The 16,612-nt window shown below is 40.1% G+C and overlaps 1 protein-coding gene and 1 non-coding gene across 2 annotated transcripts in view; one reads left to right on the forward strand and one right to left on the reverse strand.

The window, feature by feature from the left end:
• Positions 1–16,612, forward strand: part of CSMD1 (CUB and Sushi multiple domains 1) — a 1,850,581-nt gene that overhangs the window by 1,342,837 nt on the left and 491,132 nt on the right. The gene's annotated exons all lie outside the window — the stretch shown is intronic.
• On the reverse strand, positions 14,653–14,755 carry LOC119869655. The gene has a single exon (XR_005371750.1). It is a non-coding gene; the product is annotated as a U6 spliceosomal RNA (small nuclear RNA).

A 16,612-nucleotide genomic window follows, 5' to 3' on the forward strand; every position in this document is an offset into this window, starting at 1 on the left:
CCAAGCATTTATGATTTTATGTCACTGGGGAGGCAGAGAGGTTTGCACCATAATTTTTTTTTAATATTAAATAGCTATTTCCTGGCTACCAATCCCACACATCTATATATAATTTGGGTCCTAAAAATCGCCAAATATATTGTATTCGTATGTTTCCACGTAAACAAAATAGCATTTTCATCAGAATATCATACATATAATACAAGAGGTGCATCTGCCATTATGAAGCTCGAGTTGTGGTTAGTATTTTGCAAGCAGTAGTAGCCTTCCCCACATCACGTTGCCCTACGCTAGCTGGTCTACATTTTTGACAGCCACTCAGTGATTCCCACCAATGTGCAGACTTAAAAAGAGAACATTCCAAAGGTCTGGGTACTGTGTTCTGCTTGTCTTCACAATCCTCTAAGTGATGGCTTGACGTGTGTATTTCAAAGACTGTGTTAATGACCTGGTAATTGTTTTTGCGGATTTCCAACGAAGTGTGAAGTGTGTTGATAGCTGTCAACAGCTCTAGTGGGGCCCCTGTGGTGGAGGGTGGAGGGGGAGCGGGCGCCATGCTGATGGGTACCCTGCGGCCATCTCTCTGTGGTCAGACTCTGAGCAGCTGTACTTGAAACAGTAAATCTCTGAGGTGGAACAGGAAAAGTAGATTCCTACCTTCCTTTTAAGGTGCTTACAAGGGAAAAATGCAAATTATTATTATTTTAACAGGAGACAGCTAGTCCCCATGTGGCTTCCTTGAAGTCAATGAAGTGATTTTGAACTTATTTGTGATAGGGATTTTTGTTGTTGAGAAAAAGGCTTGTATTTCACATGACACATTTTACTAGATGACTGAATCCATCAGATTATCTCACAGGATCACTTCTAAATTCTAACATGATGAACAAAAGTGTTCTTAATTAAATATTTCATGTTTATAAAATCCATGGAGGGCATTTATGATTCTGAATAGTTTCAATGTCTGGTGCTATTCGGTATTGGGGGGGGTCTTATGCAACAAGTGCATATATGGAATAAAACAGGTTTTAAAATACCTAAAGCATAACTTTGTTAGCTACACTCATATCTGACTTTATATGTCCTTGATCAGAATTAAAATCATCAGTTTTAACATTCTCCCATGAACATTGGGAGAACATGACCCGTTCAAATGTCTGCCTTATGGAAGCAGTTTTAATATCACATTTGACTGACTTGCAGAGACCTGTATAGATAATATAATGATTACAATGCTCAACTACACATACATACATATATATGTATCTATATATATGTATTTTATGGAAATTCATATATATATTATGTATTATGTATTTCATGGAAAAATATCTGACACCAAACTTCCACATCTTACTATACATATGTGTGTATAAGCGTATGTATATAAATAAATGAATGAAAGATGCAAAAATAAATTATGATTGCCACACATTTGCAAAAAAAACCCTCAATTTGAATTGAAAGTCCTCAGAAACAAGCATATATATAGATATATATTTTAAATTTATATGCAAAATGAGTTTATCTTGATGCAGGATTCAGGAAGAAGAGCAACAATTATGTAACATCTCCAGTGAAGCAAGCTTTTACTAAGTTCTTTCAGATGTGGGATTTTCAAAATGGGGCTTATGAATCCAACCTAAATCATTAAGCGCCCACACCGGGCCTCTGCCGTCTCGCCCTGCTAGACCTCAGCCTGCCTCCACACCCCGTCATTGGAGACGTGACCTTGGGAATATTTAGGTGCATCGTCAGGTAGAGCATCCAGGCTGCGGTCATCATTTTCCACACCAGCTGTACACTCTGCTGTGTCTCTAGAATGAAATGAAAACCTCCATGTAGCTCCGCATTGAAAATTTTACCAAAGTTTCTCCCTTGGTGCAGGACCCCCACTCGCACCCCCTACCTCAGTTACCTGGCACTGCTCACTAAAGCCCCTGTTTTCCCTTCCTGTCCTGAAGCATTTCTCTACCCTCCCGGCCGAGTTCTGCGCAGGCTTTGCTCACATTTCGTGGTGCTTGCTGTGGCTCGTCCGTGGGCTCTGCGACCAGTCCTGACGGCGTCACACAGGACCTCCCTCAGCACTGCCTGCCTGCAGATTGCCCTTCCGTGACACCCGACATTCCCCATGGCTCCCCTCATCACACCAGGGGCACTGGGGGTTCTTCCCCCCATGGCCCTGGCCCCCATTGCTTCATCTACCGCTCGTTAGGAGAATCCTGGCAGAGTATTTTCTCCTGAAGGTATAACAGTTGGTGTCCTCACTTTTTATTTATTTATTTATTTATTTATTTATTATTTATTTATTTATTTATTTATTTATTTATTTTCTTTTTTTTCTGGCTACTCATGTAGAATGTTCTGTTTTCTTAGGTCGGGCTCTCTTGGCTTATTGTTCAAATCACGTCTGCTTCTCTTGTGGGTTTACTCTTTCCCAACATTTTCCATCTATGGATGTTCTGAAGCATTCAGTGTTCCAGTTAATGTAATTGGGCTAAGCTAACAGCCCCGACCAACTCAGTGGAACCTAAGTGCTTCCTCCCATTGGCTGTTTCTAGCGACTGGACAGTTAGTCTTTCGCCTGAACACAATGTTGAGTTTGCTTCAGGTTCTCATCGTGGCAGCAGCTGTGGGACTACTTAGTCCTGCCTGTTTTCTATTCTGGGTCCTTCCGTTCCGTGGACCTGCCTTCACCTCCACATGGGGTCACTGCAGCAGCGAGCTCCCTGCCCTCCCAGCTCTGACCCTTCTCAGACTCCAGTCTGGTTTGCTCCAGCTGTCGTCGTCTTCAACCCAACTGTGTTTCCAGCAAATACCTGCCAATAGTGTTACTGCACCCAATTCAAACTTCATAATAAACTAGTCAGAATAGTTTTCAAGGTGTTTCCTATCATTTTCAATATGTACCTTCCTCCTCCTCTTCCTCCTCTTCTCTTCTTTCTCTTCCCCTTCCTCCTCCTTCTCTTCCTCCTCCTCCTCCTCCTTCTTTTTTCTCTTCCTCATCTTTCAAAATGTAAAACTTGAGCAGCATTATTTTAGAATACAATCACCAGGGCAGCCCGGGTGGCTCAGCAGTTTAGCGCCTGCCTTCGGCCCAGGGCGTGACTCCGGGATCCCAGGATCGAGTCCCACATCGGGCTCCCTGCATGGAGCCTGCTTCTCCCCCTGCCTGTATCTCTGCCTCTTTCTCTCTTTCTGTGTCTCTCGTGAATAAATAAATAAAATCTTAAAAAAAAAAAAGAATACAATCACCAGAGGTTACCATGGCACAATTGAACTGAAAAATGAAATTTATTATAACAATGACATTCAATCATCAGAGTCAACATATTAAGATTATATATCTAATTTTTGTTTATTCAAAGTCATCGTATGCATTTCTGCAGAGCTTTTTTTTTCTAGGTCTATTGAGGTATATTTATCAAAAAAAATGTATAGGTTTAAAGTATAAAACATGATGTTTCAATATATATAAACATTGTAAAGTGATTACCACGATCAAACTGAGTGACATATATATAACCTCATATAGTTACCTTTTCTTTTAAATTAATTGAGTTACCTTAATTATGGGAGCAAATAAGATCTACCCTCTTGGCAAGTTTCAAGTGTACAACACAGTATCATTGCCACAGTCACAGTGCTTTACAGGAAATCTCCAGAATTATTCATCTTGCATAACAAAAGTTTGTGCCCTTTGACCAATATTTCCACATTTCCCTCACTTCGCCTGCCTTTCTTCTTTTCAGGCTTTTCCTTTCATTGTTCATTGTTCTTCTGTAATAAAATATTATCCTCATTCCCGCCTCAAGTTGTTTCTCTCATAAAGAATACTTCATGTCTATCCTCTGTCTTTCTGTATTTTATCTATTCTATGAAAAGCATTGACCTAGATGAGAGTTAGATACAGTAGTAAAGAATTCATAATGCAACCCTTAAGAAAGGGTATACATACTATCATTCTAAATTATAAATGTACATTTCAGTTTTCAAAAAATAAAAAAGAAAATAAATGTCATCCAAATTCTGTATTTAATATATGAACAAATTGAATTCTACTCTCTCTCTTCCCCACTATATAGGAATGTGATTTTCTGTGAATATATAAATTTGGGTATTGTTTATGTATGCATATAAATAAATATGTATATATGTACACACACATTCACATATATAATGAAAATACAAATATTATTAATGTCCTTATTGTTTTCATTTAATAAAACATGAACATTTCTCTAGATCTATTTATCTACATCTACTTTATCCCCTTTAATATCTTCGGAATATCCGTAAGTATGGAATACAGAAAGTTGTTCAGTCATTCCATGTTCATAGATATTCCAGTTATTTCCAAAATGTTGTTCTCATAAGCAATGCTGCAACGGACATCATTATTACTGTGATGGGTCCAATAAAGTCCGGGTCATAATTGTTGATTACTCAAAGTCAGTATCACAGTAACAACCTCGCCTTCCCCATTAGCTTCCTATTGTCTCGGTTGCTATGGATATCCTGCCTCTATGGTATTGTCATTTCTGATGCATCTTGTCTCTCTGATAAATTCTCATAATAGTAAAGAAACTAAGGCACTAAGCAGACATAAGATTAGGTTATGAATCAGCTATCTGTGTCACATACTTTGTGTTTTATAAAGTCATTTATCTGAAGAGGCAATTAATGACCTCCCGAATTAAAATAAAAATCTCTGAAGAGAAAGTGACTAGTATACTCATATTTCAGCAAGCTTGTGATGATGGCATATACCTGTGAATCTAAAATACTGCTATGTTAGTACAGGGCGTTTTTAAGTACATTCTCATGTATCCATAAATTAATATTACATTGCATTTAGCCTGACCTTCTACTCACTGATGAAAGGCATTCAGAGGAGTAGGTCCTTTTTTTTTTTTTTTTTTTTTTTTTTCCTTCCCATAATTTATTGGTTGGTTGGTTCGTTGGTTGTCTGGTTGGTTTTAGGAGTCATATATATCTATTTTACTTGAATATATTCAATTCTTTACTATCCATCTTTAAAATCACTTCAAATGAGGGGGCGCCCGGATGGCTCAGTCAGTTAAGCATCTCACTCTTGATTTTGGATCAGATCATGATCTCAGAGCTGTGAGATCAATCCCTGTAGACCTCTGCACTCAGCAGGAGTCTCCTTGAGATCCTCTCTATCTCCCTCTGCCCCATCCCACTGCTCAATCTCTTGCTCTCTTTCTGTCTTTCAAATAAATAAATCTAAAAAAAAAATCACTTCACATGATAGATAGTAAAAGGCGTGTCTATATGACATAAACTATTTCTGGAATGGTAACCGTCTTCTGTGCTGTCTTCAATACAGCATACATTTTCTACCTCCACTAATTTCAATAAATAAAAATCATTAATTTCCATTTAAAATAAGTAAATCATTTTACAATTTTATTAATTGCAAATACAATAGATTTTAAAAATTAATGAAAAATCTCTGTATTGATGCATACAGTGGAATTGCTTTTTATGCACATTAAATTCAAATGGAGTAAAAGTACAGTTTACATAGATCATCTGATCCTCTAAAACAGCAGGCACATGAGGATTATACGAGTGGAATATGTTAATGTAAATATTCTCGCATCAGAATGGATCTGTACTTGAATCCTCTTAAATTATGAAATGTCATGTTTTAGCATGCACATGTCTCCCTAGTTCCTTTTATTTTACTAGGGTTAAACCTCTTCTGAAGATATTTGCAGTCTACTAGAAAAGTTTCCAGATACATAAAGAAAAGTTACCACAGTTTAGAGGGACCTGTATAACTGTCTAAAAATGCTCTTTATGAAAAGATGTTTTTGAGGGGTGATGGGTGGCTCAGTTGGTTAAGTAAGTGTCTGGCTCTTCGTTTGGACTCATGTTGGGATCTCATGGGTTGTGAGATTGAGCCCCATGTCAGGCTCCCTGTTCTGTGGGGAATCTGCTTCAAGATTCTCTCCCTCTGCCCCTCCACATGGCTCATGCTCTCTCTCTCTCTCTCAAATAAGTAAATAAATCTAAAAACATAAAAAAATAAAAAGACATTTTTGAGAACCCTTTAATTTGTCATATACTACTTCATTCAAAATGTAGTGGAGATGTAAGCTTCTTGAATTTGCAAAATATGCAAAAACTACAAGTCTGGGAGCTGACCTCGGTTTAAAAAAAAAAAAAACACTTATACCATATAAATGATAAATACAGTTTTCATGCTTTGCATCAATTTTTTGTTTGTTTGTTTCTAGTAGTTCTCTATCCTTCCTTCGAAATGATAAGGCTTTTTCCCCGTGGATAGCCCTGCCCTCCCTGGGGAAACCACAACTCTATGTCTTGGCAATTGGAAGGGATTCCAGTGTGCCCATAAAGCTGCTCTTTCCACAGGTGCTTCCCCATTCCTACCAGCACTTCAGAACATGAGTTCACAAGATCCCCTTCTTTGTATTCAAACCTTTGCCATGAAACATCTTTCCCATTTTAGACTTGGCCTGGCACTGCCTCTGTGGGATTGAAGTCTTCAGGCCCAACAATGGCTAGCCTCACCCTTCAACATCTGAAACCATGTCCTGAATTTGGAAAGTGGACTGGCATGAGGCACCTGTGCACATGCTCACATGGCAGAGAGTGTCAGATCCAGGTGGCCACTGGCTTGAGTACGGGGGGAGGTCATATGCTAGGGCGAATAATCCTTGGCACCAGTCACAACTATAGACTTAGAATAACAAACCACAGTGTGGTTTAGTATCAACCTGAGCTGTGAATAGCAAAACATATTATCAAAAGTCCCTTTTATCACGATTATTAAACAAATCTAAAAACAAGTTACCAATACTAAAGTCATGAATAGGAAATGAAGGGTGACACAAAAGCTGCCTGTTCAGCAAAATCCATTTTGTTCCCCCAGGTTCCCAGAGGGCAGAGTATTTCACCTCAACCAGAGCATCCTAGATCACTTGACCACTACATCCACCCAAAGACTTAAAGCCAATCAGTTTTCAGGCTCACAAATTTTAAGATGTATTTTGGCTTATAATACATATTTATTCATTTGAATGTCCAAATATCTCAAGGATGGGAGTGAGAGACACTAAAACAGAAAAAAAAAAAAAGATATTCGCTAATATTGCTTAAGAAATGAACAGGTTTTAGAAATAGAAATTATGTTTACTATTTACTGAATCCTTAAATAATCTATGTCATAGGCTCTGTAATTAATGTTTTTTTCTTAAAGTTGAGGAAACTGATTCACAAAGAGGTAAAGTCTACCTCTTTAACCACTATGCAGCCCTAGAAGGAGAGTGAGACAGGTGTTTAAATTAGGAACAGGTCCATCCTGACAGACAGGTGTCCGGAGCGTCCTGAGAGACAGGTCTCTCTGTGTTCACACCGAGAAGCGAGTAGTGATGTAAGGAGGGGCTCGGGGGTATGATGTTATCCCGCAGTTCTAACAAGGGAAGCAGAGATTTGCAACATCTGCACACGTAGTAGGTGTGCCCTCTTTATCTGCTTATTTGCCCATCACTTATTTGCAACATTCATGGAGAGTCTGCATGTCAACTGTCTGGGGCTAGGGTTGCAGTGGTGCTCAGGACAGGTACTGATGGTGGCCACAAAAAGCAAACAAACAAGCAAATTAACCAATAAAATTGAGCAAAGGGACAGAGGTTGCTGAAGGTCAAGGTCGTGGATGTTAGATGTGATGTATCCATGCAGGGCTGTCTCCTGAGCTGAGCCCTGGAAGATGTGGGGTTGGAGGAAGGAGAGGGGAGGTTAGTGTAGGCACTACCAAGGTCCTGTGGTAGGAGTGTATTTGACATAAGTGAGGAGCAACAGAAAAGCCAGTGTGGCTGGATTGAATGGGCGAGGGCAGAAGTGGTGGGTGGTAAGGTTTGGGACACATTCTAAAGGAAGAGACTTCAGAAGACTTGCTGATGCTTAGATATGGGAAAGAAAAGAACCAGAAAAATAGAACATGACCCCCAGGCTTAGGGAGGGATTGGGTATCTGGAGGGATGGTCTTGCTGTTGCATCTCATGGTTTCACTGGATACCTTCATGCCTTTTCTCTCATATTCTTCTATCTAGCCTTTTACCGAGAACTCCTTCAACCAAAATAAGGAAAATTATAGTGAAATGTAAGAATGAGAGCATTTAAATAACCTCAGAAACATGTATCGACTCCCTATATCCAGGTTTAAGAAATCTGCTTACTTCACCTGTGTGTCTTTTTCCTTCAGGAAATGCAGTCAGTCCTTTATTTATGTATTCAGTGTGCTCAGGCCCGGGTGGTGCAGGGCCTGGCTCTCACCCTCAGAGACCGCAGGACCTAGAACAGGGGTTAGCAAACCTTCCCCCGCCGAGGACGCCATAGTACACGTCGTGGCTTCTCAGGCCGTGCACCGTCTCGGCCATACTTGCTTTGTGTTTCTCCCACAGCTCTTTAAAGAACGTAGAAACCACTGCTAGGGGGGCCGCAGGGAACCTGGCACAGGCTGGATTTGGCGCGTGGACTGCAGCTTGCAGACCCCTGGCCTAGGAGGAAAGCAGAGACGTAGGCAGGCGGGGGAGCAGAGGGAGGGGTGGAGACGCCCTCAGGACATCAGATCTCCCCTGGGAAGATGAGGAAGCAGTGCTCAGGTCCACAGGGAAGGGTCTGGAAGGGCAGATGTCGCCCCAGGACGGAGGCTGGATGCCACCCGACTGGGGCTCCGGGAACGCTGGCACTGGCAGGCATGCCTGCCCTCCTAACAAGGGGACGTGCGTGGTGAAGAGTGAGGAGCCAGGAGAGGAGGTCAGGCATGGAAAGAACTCCATCAGTTATTGTTGTTGTTGTTATTATTATTGTCTGGTGGAGCATAGGGGAAGACGTGTGTCATAGGAGGGGCGGGGAGCCCTTCTCAGTACCCCCTGGAGGGAGAGTTGAGGTGATTTCCAGCCGCAGGGCCTCCAGCACCCCTGGGCGGAGGACAGCTCCCCGGTGGCCGTGAGGCATTGATGGGCGCGTTCCTCAGGGGACGCGTGGCGTTGGCTGTGTGCTTCTTCCTCCTGGCCAGCCTAGGGGAGGGGCCTATTCTTTTGGGGTGGTTCTCCCTCTGAACAGAGAATATAAAATCATTTTCCATCTTGTCTTTAATGTTCCTTTTAAAAAAAAAAAAAAAAAAAACCTTCATCAACTAGGCCAGAGTTATCACAAATTTCTATTGTAAAAGATGCTAAGGAGACGTGCTGTGTGGCATATAGCATTTGTCACAGTATTTTTCTGTCTTTAGAACAAAACAAAAAACTCAACTTTTTGTCAAACTCTATAAAAGAAAATGAAGGAAATCTTTGTTCACATTTCTCGAGCTTACTTTTGTTATCATCATAAATGTTAAACGCCTGCAAGAAAAACCTAGTACGTTTCTTTTAAGTAACTGGCTTAAGGCAAAATAGAATGTTTTTCTTTCATAAAGGTAAGCTTGGTGGATTTGACTTAAATAAAAGTAGTACATATATATAGATTATATTATTCACAAACTCAAGTTTATTAATAATGTGAAATAGTGAAGTTACTATCTAACTAGTAAGTCAGCAAGAATAGAAATAGAGCCTAAAGTACAATTTTGTACAAGATTCAAAAAAAAAAAAAACTATTTTCTCATTGCATGATATGATCAAGCACGGATACCTGGATGACAGTAGAGAAATATATGCAGCTGTTGGCCTCCTGCTCTCTTATACATCTAGATACACCTAACAAGCAGGGATTTTATAAGTACAAACACAAAAATCAAGTGTATCTCTTTCATGTGAAAATTGTGCTTTTTTGCTGCACAGTATTATGTTCTCAGTTTAAAACTTATCTAAACTTATCTAAACTGGCACTTGACGGGATGAGCACTGGGTGTTATTCTGTATGTTGGCAAATTGAACACCAATAACAAATAAATTCATTATTAAAAAAATAAATAAAACTTATCTAAGCACACATGAAATTCATTTTTTTACTGAAAGGAGAGTGTCTGTCTTCATTCCTGATGCTTGAAAACAAGAAGCCTGCTCACACTTGTCAGAGATTCACGCTGCAGCCAAGGGGCCCCTGCTTTCTTAGACACGGCTGGATATTCCTGTCTCGCACCCCAAGAACCTGGGCAGGGGCAAGGGTACCAGGCCGCAGCTCCGCGCCCTGCTCCTCCTCTTCCTTCAAAGTCCCGCGCTCCAGCTGAACGGAGGTTCAGAGACCGGGTTCCTCACCGTCCCGCCCACTTCTGCGAACAGGGGGAAACACTAGTCCGTCCCATTCTGCAGCTCTTCCGAGGAGGTTTGAAAAACACGGGAGGGGTCTGATAGCCTTCCCTGTCCTAAACGCCAGCAGCCCTGGAAACGGTTCAGGATTTCCCTTTGCAACCTGGTTTCTCCAATGTTCCAATTGCCTTTTAAATTCAATAATATTACCACTTAAAACCCAATCCCTTTCTCCACGGGGCTGAGAAAACCTCTTTAACAGGTTCACTTGATGAAAAATGACCGATAACACTCACTTCTGCATCTTTCCCTAATGGTCTTTGCCTTGGAATATTCTGAAACTCTATCTTACAAAGTTCATTATTTCTTAGAGCATTGTTCAAAAGCTTTTCACCAAGTACCTCGCTGTGAAGCAAATCACGCGTTGTGACAATAAATAGGGTTTTTTTTGTTTGTTTTTGTTTGTTGTTGGTTTCAGCGACAAGGCAAAGCCTTGCAGGAGGTTAACAATTGACCGTGTCTGTACAGATGCTAATACCGTTTCTCCAAGATCTTTTGTTTCTGGACAGAGAAACAAATCATGAAATACATCTTGGTCTTTGCCTTTTTAAAGCACCGACTTATAGCAGAAAGCTTTTTTTTTTTTTTTCTTAAATTTTTACCATCATTTTTGTGAGATCTTTTGACTGTTACCTTGACGGAAAAGCTGTTTCATAGAACAGGGACGCGTCATCAGTGTGTTGAGTGATCCTGCGGGGAGCAGATCTATTCCCGCTCATCGTGCTGCATCGTATCTGGGAATTCCCACTGTACACCCACTCCAAGTTTTCATGCCACGTTACTGAAGTTTCACCAACTGTGTGACTTTACCTTTCCTGGTCAATAAATTCTGCCTCTAAGTGACTGGCTTCCTGAGCCTTTTCACAAGTGTGACTTCTTGCTTCTCAGCAAAAGCTTTACTCTATTTTCGATTCCAGTAGCTGCTTAAAATAATCAGCACCATTACACGTTGAGTGACTGTGATTTGCAGTTAAGTGTCTTCAATTCCACCCGAGCCTGCGCTGCGTTTGTAAGTTGTCTTCCACTTGCGATGCACAGCGGACGGGAGAACTTCGATTTCCCACGTAAAACCCACAAGTGGTTTTCATGGGAACGACAGAATTCCTTTTGTGTTGCGTGTGACCTTAGTGCAGTGAGATGATTCAGAAGATTGTAATTCTTTATCACTAACCTTATCAGAATTGCCTGTACACCTAGAAAACTCTTGCGCTTCACACCGCATCTTTAGAAATTGCCACGTTGGTCCATCAGGGATGCGTGCCTGACATCGGTAGTGATAAAGCATAAAACCGCAGGGCACCACACACCATGAAATAAGCAGATCGTGAAAATATAAAAACGTCCCAGTAGCATTTACCTGGCCCTCTGCACGAGTCACACTTTACAGTCTATACCGCAGCATCAATGTGTGAGGCCAGTTGGGTGAAGGTGCGTAATTTTTTTTTCTTTACAATGAAATGTTTGTGTTATTAATTTATTGCAAAATGGATCTTATTTACCTTTATAAGTCACTCAGCCACTTAAGGGAAATTTGGGGTGATAATTTGGGAAGGAAGGGGACAGCATCAATACAGCTCTCGGTTTACCAGCACCCTCCCAGCCTCACGTCGGAAATCACGAATAGATCCGGCCAAATGAAGAGAGCCTCACTCTGTGCTCACCTGGGGGCACTTCCACTTACAGAATCACTAATGGATCTCTCAGTCTGTTCATCACCGGGAGCATCAGCCGCGTGTAGTAGGTGAGGTTCAAAACAGCAGTCTCACAGAGCCACCTCCTGTGCTTGCCAATTAAGGAAACCCGGGTATTGAACAGTTCCAAGCTAGGTATGCTGGTGATTCAAATGAATTAAGTGAGAGTCAAAAGGAAGATATAGATTTGAGAGTTATTTAGAAGGTGAAACTAATAGGATGCTGCAGGTGGGAGTCGGAGGGAGAGATTGTTTCTTCAGACATTTCTTTGAGGGCCCACAAGTGCCTTTGTAAAATATATACATATATATGTGTATATATTTTATATATATAATTATATATAATAGATAGTATATTATAAATATAATATAATATATAATATATTATATTTATAATATATAAATATAGTATATATTTACATATTTTATATAATTATATGTGTAAATTATTATATATATATAAATTAGATACTATGAAATATATTTACTCTGTAGCAGAAGTACTAGGTTTCTCCTGGCCCCACTGGCACAGAGCTACCATTTTGGCCACCACAAAACAGAGCTCCTCCTTTGCCTGAAACTGGGAATTCCCAGCCCCTGATTCCAGAATCCCATCAGTCTTTTGTTTCTGAATCTACGGGGCTCCTTATCAAGAAATAAAGCTCTTTGTTACTCATAACTGAACCATGGCATACATATGGAATTTCAGGGGAAAATATTGGGTTGCTTCTTGGAATTAAAATTTCTTGAGGCATTTCCCATTAAAACCAAGGAGTATGTTTTCCATGAGAAGCAGGTGTGTGCACAGTATAGAAAGCATGCCTGGGGATGCTGCGTGGGTCCAGTATGACCCGGTGAGTCGTATATGAATTACAACGCCCTGCGAGGACCAGGCCGGGCACCCAGCCCTAGCTGAGTGTTGATTCTATGGAAAAATTAATTCCAACTTTCCAGAGGCCAATTTGTAGTCACATATTGAATTGAAAGCCATTAAAATCTGAGACTACCTATATTTTAATCAGAAAACAAGATCATCTAATAAGCAAAATTTTTGATCCAAATATATAAGACCTCTAGTTCTCTTTTCTAGGAGTCTGCTTTTCTGGTTTTAGTATCAAGTTGTTGGCCTCATACAATGAGTTTAAGAGTCTTTTCTCCTCTTTAGTTTTTTGGAAGAGTTTCGGTCAGATTCATGTTAATTCTTCTTTCAACATTTGGTAAAATTCACCAGTGAGGCCATCTGTCCTGGTCTTTTCTTTGTTGGGAGATTTTGGATTCCTGATTCAGTATCCTGCTAATATCAATTGGTTAAGTTTTCAATTTCTTCCTGATTCAGTCTTCTAAATTGTAGGATTCTATGTATTTTCCATTTCTTCTTAGGTTGTCCAGCTTCTACTGTATAATTGTTCATAGTAACCTTTTACAATCCTCTGTATCTATGAAGCATAAGTTGTAATTTCCCTTCTGGCATTTGTATTTTTTTAAATTTTTGTTTATTTATGATAGTCACACAGAGAGAGAGAGAGAGAGAGGCAGAGACACAGGCAGAGGGAGAAGCAGGCTCCATGCAGGGAGCCCGACGTGGGACTCGATCCAGGGTCTCCAGGATCGTGCCCTGGGCCAAAGGCAGGCGCTAAACCGCTGCGCCACTCAGGGATCCCTGTATTTTTTTTTTTTTTTTTTAATTTGAGTCTTTTCTTTCTTCCCTTGGTGAGCCTAGCTAGGGGTTTGTCAGCTTATCATTTCAAAGAACCAACTCTTGGTTTGGTTAATGTTTTCTACTGTTTTCCTGTTCTCTATTTCATTTATCTCTATGCTTTAAATAATCTTTATTATTTCTTCCTCCACTAAATTTGGGCTCAGTTTGTTCTCCTGGGAGTACCTTTACATGTAACTCCCTTCCTTTCTCTTGCTGACTTTTGACAGTATAATTATAATGTGTCTTGGGGTAGCCCTATTCAAGTGCAACCTTGTTGGGGTCCATTGGGCCTCGTGGATCTACATATCCATTTATCTCCTCAGGTTCAGGAAGCTTTTGGCCATTATTGCTCTTTATATACTTTCTGGCCCATTCTCTTTTTTTTCCCTTGGAATTTCCATGTGTATAATTTTTTTTTCTTCTTCGAATTAAAATTTTTTCCCATTAAAACCAAGGAGTGGGCAGCCCGAGTGGCTCAGCGGTTTGGCGCTGCCTTCAGCCCAGGGCGTGATCCTGGAGACGTGGGATGGAATCCCACATCGGGCTCCCAGTGCATGGAGCCTGCTTCTCCCTCTGCCTGTGTCTCTCTGTCTGTCTGTCTGTCTCTCTCTCTCTCTCTCTCCCTCTCTCATCAACAAATAAATAAAATCTTTAAAAAAAACAAAAACAAAACAAGGAGTATGCTTGGGTAATGGTTCAATTATGTGTTCCATAATTTCAATAGGCTTTCTTTGCTCTTTTTCATCTTTTATCTTTTTGTTCCTCTGATTGGATGATTTCCAGGGCCCTATCCTTCAACTTGCTGACTGTTTCTTCTCATGGTCAAGTCTACTTCTAAAATGATTGAATTCTTTATATCAATTATTGTACATTTCAACTGTAGAAGTTTTTGTTTTTCTGTTTTGATGATTGGTAGTTTCTTCTAGCTTCTCATCAAACTTCTTGTTTTTGTTCATAAAGAGAATATAGAACATTTCATGGATGTGCCTGTCATCTTTGTTCAGGGACCGTGCTAGTCTTCTCTTGGTTATTCCAATTGTAATAAATGTGCTGCTAAAGCATACACAAAATGTATGAAAATACAACATATTGAGCTGATAAATTAAGCCTTACACACACACACACACACGCACACACACACACACACACACACACGTATACGCTCTCTCTCATTCTATATAACTCCCCGTTGTTTGGGCACCTGGGTGGCTCAGTTGCTTAAGTGTTGACTCTTGGTTTCACCACAGGTCATGATCTCAGGGTCATGAGGTTGACCCTGTGTAGGGCTCCAAGCTGAGCAGGGAGTCTGCTTGAAGATTCTCTTCCTCTGCACACCCCCCACTTCACTCATGATACACACACTCTCTCTCAAACAAATAAATCTTCCAATAAAAAAATAATTCTCCATTGTTGAAATAAATTGTCTTTTAATTAAGGAATACAGCTATGTAGTCTTTTCTGCCAGGATGGTTTAAATATTATGTTGTTAAATGTGAGACTAATCCATTTTGACTTATAAATTCGTGAGAATATATTTTTTCTGAGAAAAGTGGCTATTTATGTTTTACAGATTTTTCTTTGTAAAAAGACTATTAAATATCATTAAAAAACCTATAATTTTACTTAAGAATCACAGAATACTAAGAACAAAAGGCACTTGAGAATCCTTATGACCGGCTTACTCATTAAAATTAAAAAAAAAAAAAAATCACACGGGGGACCTGGATGTAGCAGTGGGTTAAGGTCTGACTTTTGGTTTCAGCTCAGGTCACAATCACTGGATCATGAGGTGGAGCCCTGCGCTGGGCTCTGCACTCAGCACAGAGTCTGCTTTAGACTCTCTTTGTCCCTCATTACCAGCCCTTGCTCTCTCTCTTTTTCTCTTGCTCAAACAAATAAATCATAAAAAAAATTTAAAAAAGCACAGATGAATATTAACATTTATGTACACATACACACACATACATTATCTCCTACTTAGTGCTAAGAATGGGGCCATTCATTATAGCAGATTACAAATAACAAGTCAGAGATAATTTACTAGGGTTTGTTATACGTTAAGGTCTAAACATAGATCATTTTCACAAAATAGTATATTTTGAAATTAAGTTTATTGATTTATTATTTACTTATTTATTGAAGTAAACTTCAAACTACCCTGATAAATTTCTCTGAGGGAGGAAAAAAAAAAACACAGAAGGATCAAGGTGACATATGACAGTGAAGAGAAGTAAGGTATTTTAAAAACTTTTAGATTATATATAAAGTGATACTTATTCACAAAGATATCCGTATTTATATTTTACTAACTAGAGATGTAGGACATCTTGGACTAATACATTTCTGGAATCCCCTTCTTACAATTGTTTCTTTCTCTTTAGGGGGGAAAAAAAACTATATTAAAAGTTGGCTTTATTACCTATGTCCAAGCCTTCTCTGGTCCTCCTTGCTCCCATCTCGGTCAAGGTTCTGCTCTTCCCCCACACTGCACCAAACTGGCTCTAGGCAGGTCCACAATCTCTGGCCAGGGAGTCAGATTTGCTGGCCCGTACTCAGTCATACACCTTGACCTGTCCTTAGCCCTTGACGCAGCTGATCATGCCTTCCTCTCTGAACACCGCCTTCACTGCTGACTTAGACACCCCTTGTTGGTTCTCCTCCTGACTCTCTTGCCTCCTCAGTGCCTTCGCTGATGCCACTTGGCGCCCTTCACCCTTGAATGTTGCACAACTCAGGGTCTGCTCTTTTTCCATCGATATTCATTCTATCTTGTAGGTTGAAATACGATAATCTATAGGTGGACCTCTTGCAAAAATTTCTTGAGTCAGATAACTGCTCTGAACTCCACGTGCATACATCTGATTGTCTATTTGACATCTCTACTTGTATGTTCAATAGGCATTTCAAACATAATGTGTC

Source organism: Canis lupus, chromosome 16, assembly GCF_011100685.1.
Source record: "Canis lupus familiaris isolate Mischka breed German Shepherd chromosome 16, alternate assembly UU_Cfam_GSD_1.0, whole genome shotgun sequence".
Taxonomy (NCBI): Eukaryota; Metazoa; Chordata; class Mammalia; order Carnivora; family Canidae; genus Canis; species Canis lupus.